This window comes from Delphinapterus leucas, chromosome 8, assembly GCF_059928025.1.
Source record: "Delphinapterus leucas isolate spDelLeu-1000000601 "Yukka" chromosome 8, BTC_Dleu_Yukka2, whole genome shotgun sequence".
In the NCBI taxonomy this organism is placed as follows: Eukaryota; Metazoa; Chordata; class Mammalia; order Artiodactyla; family Monodontidae; genus Delphinapterus; species Delphinapterus leucas.
The window spans coordinates 61986593-61992843 of record NC_143136.1 but is presented as its reverse complement, the minus strand read 5'-3'; the positions used below and the strand labels follow the sequence as shown (position 1 = coordinate 61992843).

At 42.0% G+C, this 6251-nt stretch overlaps 1 non-coding gene across 1 annotated transcript; it reads left to right on the top strand.

The window, feature by feature from the left end:
* Nucleotides 1–564: 564 nt before the first annotated feature.
* LOC115802172 (U6 spliceosomal RNA) lies at nucleotides 565–671 on the top strand. Its single transcript, XR_004022572.1, has one exon. It is a non-coding gene; the product is annotated as a U6 spliceosomal RNA (small nuclear RNA).
* Nucleotides 672–6251: the final 5580 nt, after the last annotated feature.

Below are 6251 nucleotides of genomic sequence, written 5' to 3'. Positions count from 1 at the left end.
TGCAAGACACGTGCAACTAACCACATGACCCCAATATACTTAGATTTTTCCCTAGTACCATTGAGGTTAAGGGTCCCTTAGTTAAATGGAAGCCAAGTTCTAAGGCTGCCTCATCAGAGGATAAAAATAATGTTTCTTTTACTGGGTCTTTCTGAAGCACTCAGTTTCTGGGACTGAGTCTGTGTCTTCTCAGACATGCCATGCTGCTCCAGATCGCCCAGGACTGAGACCCTTGAGGGGAGCCCCTGCAAAATCTGGTAAGAAGAACATTTTGAATTGCAAGCTGTTTCTACCATTTGCATGCTTTTGTACTTTTTAATGAGTTGTTTAGGCAGGACTGTGTAGAAGGCAGATAGTAATATAACCTAATGTTAGCAGAAAGTTCAGGTTTGGGAAGCCGTAAAGACTGGAAACAAAACTTGCATTAAAAGTAGCAGTTTATCACCCACCTGTGCCACTGAAGTTTACTTTTTTGAAGGAAGAAAATGAATATCAAAGGCCATACTTTTCCCTTTACTTGTAAGAACCTCAAATTAGGAAACTGCTTTCAAACTTTATTTTCTAGTGCTCGCTTAGGCAGCACATATACTAAAATTGGAACAGTACAGAGAAGATTAGCGTGGCCCCTGCGCAAGGATGACACGCAAATTTGTGAAGCATTCCATATGTTTAAAAAGACTTTATTTTCTTAAAGGAAAGATAAATAATTGACCAGCTTTCAGTGGAGCAGACAGTTCAGGGTCAAAATCTAGGGCTTGGTAAAGACTATGGATTTAGAGAGAAGTTCTGCCCTTTTGGCAACACAGCTGTTCTTTCAGCAAGAATGTAGACATCTTGCCATGCTCTTATGGAAAATAGAATTTTTGGCCCCTTTTCTAAATTATTCGCTACAGAATATGGTAAAAAGTCAGTTTGGGGCCATATGTGTGGCTATAATCAATACTTCTGGAAGATAAAATAGAAGCATGATCATAAGAAATATTTATGAACCAGGAAATACTAAGCACAAGGTGGATTCATTCCAAAGGAAACAATCTTTTCAACTTAAAATACTAATATTACACTTACTGTTGACCTCATTTATTTTTCTGAAATATGCAGTAGTTTCTTAGTTTTCTCAAATTTTCTTCTTAGTCTGTTTTTCAGTGGCAAAGTAGTACAATATGAAGTGGGAAATGCGTAATAAACGTGTTAGGACCTTCAGTTCATACAAAGCAAACTCTTCAAGAGAGATGAGAGAGGATTAGTGTATTACAGCAGAACCTTTTAAATGAGTATGCCAAAAATGATAAAACTGTCCGATGGACTAATTTCCCCACAGCCAGATAGTGTTTAGGAATAAGGCCACATGAGGTACGGGTAGGAGTAGTGCAAAAAAGAAAATCGAGGAAAAAGATCGTGGGTGGAACAGAATCCATTATGCATGAATTTGGATGGCATTTTTCTCTATCCAAACAGACAATTTCTACCTTTTAATTGGGATATTTAGACCATTTACATCTAATGAGATTGTTGATATATTTTGGTTTATATCTATCATCTTGCTATTTGTTTTCCATGTGTCCCATCCGGTCTTTGTTCTCTTTTAGCATTCTACTTTAAAATACAAGTAAAAAGAAAATTTTAAAGCATGGTTGAGTAGCCAAAGGCACAGATTGTGGAGTCAGACCTGCCTGGATTCAAATCTCTGCTTTCTTGTGTAGTGTTAATAAAGCTATGTAACAACTCCTTACCTCAATAACTACACATGTAAAATAGGGAAATGGTAGTTCATAGCCAAAGGGTTGTACTGAGGATTAAATAAGCTAGTAGGAGTAAAGGGCACAGCATGGTGTCTGGTTCATAGTAAGGGTACATTATTGTGTCAGATGCTGCAGTGGTATTTACTGCTATTGATATTATATAAATGCAAATTAAGTATAAAAAATGGGTAGAGAAATAAAGTTCTTACTGTAAGGCATTAAGTTTTGGTGGTATAGTTTAGGAGGAGTAAAAATATATTGCATTTTTAATTAACTACTAAAGAGACTTGTTGGATTATAATCATCTTTCCCTTTCTTTAGAAAAGTATCCCCAGAAGTCAAACTTTTTAATACGTTTCACATCTGATTTGCTGTAAATGGTTCATATGCACTTTCCTGTCACAGTTGCTCCTTCTTTCCAATCTAGATGGTTTTCTGTTGGGTCTGCCACCACTACCATGACTTCTCCTTAAACTCTTGTAAACAGTATCCTAAGTGGTCTTCCTGCTTCCATTCTTTTCCTCCTTCAACTTCCCTCATGCATAGATACCTGAGGAGCTTTTCTAAAGCATACCCTGATCATAACATTCTCTTCCCCTATAATCATCGGTGGCTCCCCATTGTTCCAGCATCATCTCTAAACTTCTTGGCATGACATACAAGGCTGTCTCTGTTCTGGTCCTAATCTTCCTTTCTAGCTCTATTGTCTGCTGATCTCTCTCCCTTATTCTGTGCTGCAGAATATCCAAACTACTCTCTATCCTCCACGCATGCCCAGTGTGTTCTTTCTCTCCTTTGTGATTTTGTTCATGCTGCTCCCTGTGCCCCACCTGTCCTCCTTTACTGTTCATTCTGAGTCCTCTCCGGTCTTCAGAGTCCACAATGGCTTCCTCTGAGCCCTTTGACTTTCCTTTAGTACTTACTGCATTCTGCCTTGTATTACAGGGTTTTTTTGTTTGTTTGTTTGTTTGTTTGCGGTACGCGGGCCTCTCATTGTTGTGGCCTCTCCCGTTGCGGAGCACAGGCTCCGGACACGCAGGCTCAGCGGCCATGGCTCACGGGCCCAGCCGCTCCATGGCATGTTCCCGGACCGGGGCACGAACCCGCGTCCCCTGCATCAGCAGGCGGACTCTCAACCACTGCGCCACCAAGGAAGCCCTACAGTTATTTTTATGCATCTACTAGATTTTAAACTCTCTGGGGTCCTATCTTTTCATTTCTGAATTCTCTCCTCGCAACCTAGCCTAGGTTCCCAAATTGAATTCTTGAGCATCCAAAGCTGTGATGAAATATAGTGGAAGCAAGAATGAAATGAAACTCTTGAGTAAATGAGTCAGAGAAAGTTTTAAACCGTATTTTTAATAATCCTGGAACAAAATAAAAGATCTTTTAGGCACCCCCAAATAGGTAGAGCATACCGGTGGAACAAGTTTAAAAAGATCCAAGTCGTTTCATTTTGTTGCTGTTGTTGTTCTGAGCAGGGGGAGAGGGAAGGAAGGCTTGGGCAGGAAAAAGCATTTATAAATCAGATTCCTCCTGACCTTAGAAGGCAACAAAGATGGATTGAACAACAAAAGTTTTCCAGTTTTGTTTATGTTTTCAAGGTGATAAGCTGCAAAACTAAGAGTATATTTATTCTGCAAGAGACATTTTAGCCAGTTGTACCTTTATATTTAATTCTTTGCCTTAAATGACCCATTATTTCAATCCATGTTTCTGTGAAAGCCTGAGAATATTATGACCTTTTCAGTTTTAAGAAAACACCAACACCCAACGATTTTGCCTTCTACCTGGCCATGAGTGCTAACTTCACTGTTTCATAAAGGGGTCTGGGGGATATGGGGTTGGGGAGAGGCAGGGAGTAAATCTAAAGTTGCTTAATCAGGCCATCTCTGCTTAGAGCAGGCAGGCGAAAGAGTGCAGATGTGGGGCTTGGACAAAGGCTGTCTTCTGCCCCTCAGAGAATCTCAGGAAGGTCCTTAACTGATCCATTTGAGATCGACTCATTCCTCACACGAGAGAGGAAAGCACAGTATATCCAGGAAGTTCATAGTACAAATCACTTTGCCACTGATCCAAGCAGAAATTATTTAATTGTACTCACAGGCATATATACAGACCTGATCTGGCTTTACTATGTAAAAATTTTCTCTTTTTTAAAATTTATTTATTTATTTTTGGCTGCGTTGGGTCTTCCTTGCTGCACGCGGGCTTTCTCTAGTCACGGCGAGCGGGGGCTACTCTTCGTTGCGGTGCGTGGGCTTCTCATTGCAGTGGCTTCTCTTGTAGAGGACAGGCTTCTAGGCTTGCAGGCTTCAGTAGTAGTGATTCGCAGGCACTAGAGCGCAGGCTCAGTAGTTGTGGTGCACGGGCTTAGCTGCTCCGCGGCATGTGGGATCTTCCCGGACCAGGGCTTGAACCCTTGTTCCCTGCATTGGCAGGCAGATTCTTAACCACTGCGCCACCAGGGAAGCCCAAAACTTTATTCTTTAACCATCTGTTCTTCTATTTATTTATTCAGCAAACATTTATTAACACTTACTAAGTGCCAGGAACTTTCCTGGGCCAGTGCCTCTCAAAACAGTTTTAAAAGACCCGTTTTGGGCTGGGTGTTTTAATTTCCAATGTGCACAGTCTGATACTTTTGTGAAATATAGTAAAAATGAATTACTAGGTAAATAATCACACATGTAGGTGTGGTGTCCGTATCAAATTGATCTAAACTTTTCAAAATTTCTTGCTCTAACTTAAATTACTCTAAATTTCTTTAGTGATCTATTGATAGGTGGGACCAGTAGCAAGAGTCAACCTGCAGACCACACTTCAGTAGCACTGTTCCGGGCATGTGTGATACATCAGGGAACGACACGGTCAAAAAGTCCTGTCCTCATGATGCTACATTTTAGCAGAGGGACAATAAACAATAAGCATAATCCATGAGTCAGTTGTATGGGATGTTAGAAAGGCAAAGTATTATAGGGGAGAAAATACAGCAAGAGAGATTGGGAGTGGCCAAAGTGTGGAGGACGGTTTACTTTTAATAGGGTGGTCAGGGTGGGCTGCACTGAGAAGACTTGAAAGTGGTGAGCTAACTAGCCATGTGGATATCTAAGAGAAGAGCATTACAGGCAAAGGAAACAGCCGAGGCAGATGCCCTGAGGAGAGAGCGTGCGTGGAAAATGTGAAGAGTAGAAGGGAGCCCCGGTGATTGGAGCTGAGAGCAAGGAAGAGTATCATGGGGGTGAGGAGCCAGCTGATGCAGGTCCTAACAGACACCCTGGGGATCTGATTAAAATGAAGGTTCTGATTCAGCAGGTCTGGGTGGCTCCTGAGATTCCTCAGTGCTAAGGAGCTTCCAGGTGTTGCTGACATTGTCCACATTTTGAGTAGCAAGGGTATAAACTCAGTGAATTGGGAGTGACTGTGTTGAGGATAGACTACAGACACTATCAATGTATGAGATATTCTATGTAAGTTACAATTTCCAGGCAGCTGAAACTTTCTAAAACCTACAACTCCTTTTCATATTAAGTGTACTGGACAGTTCTCCTTATTCTCAGTGTCTTGGGACATGATTATTAACAACAGTTGTCACACTGGCTGTAACGCAGAGATCCTTGGAGACCATTGTGAAATGGGACCACCTACCCGTGCATTAAATGACCCTCAGCCATTATGATTTGTGCCTAATTATTTTAACTTTCTTCTCTCTCAACACGAAGCTGGTGTTTCCTGCTATTGTTAATGTGCTCTTTTTTTTTTTTTTTTTTGCGGTGCGCGGGCCTCTCACTGCTGTGGCCTCTCCCGCCATGGAGCACAGGCCCCGGACGCACAGGCTCAGCGGCCATGGCTCACAGGCCCAGCCACTCCACGGCATGTGGATTTTCCCAGACCGGGGCACGAACCCGCGTCCCCTGCACCGGCAGGTGGACTTCCAACCACTGCGCCACCAGGGAAGCCCAATGTGCTCATTTTTTGTAACATACTTTCCTTCCACCTTCTCTCTTTTTCTTCTTGGTTGTGGCCTAAAAAAAACAGGTTTTAAGCATTTTTTTCTGCATTTTCTCAAAAAAAAAGGGATCTGAGTGGGGGATGTGAGGAAATCCCAATGAATGAAAGAAAGGGAACTACCACAGATGTAGTAGGTATTGACTTTGAGCACATGCTAGGTGCTTTACCTGTATTTTCTTAGTGTGACGTATACAAGTTTAGTTTAAGTTTGTGACCTGCTTGTTCAAGGGCCGTCATTGCCTGCCCCTGGGTTTCCTGTGATACCTCACCTACATGAGGTAGTCCTGCCCTTGGTTACCTTCCCGTCTACAGGTAGTATAAATTATTCGTATTTTTTTTGAAGGTCAAAAAGTCATTGCATTTGCTAAGAGTAACTTTAACTACATGGCTTTTTAAAGATGGAGCCTAGTACATTTTTAGGGAGCTGGGGAGCAGGTGGTATTGTACCAGCCTCCCAAGGGGGTCACAGTGGCAGTGTGCAGTGTCAGGGTGTGGTGG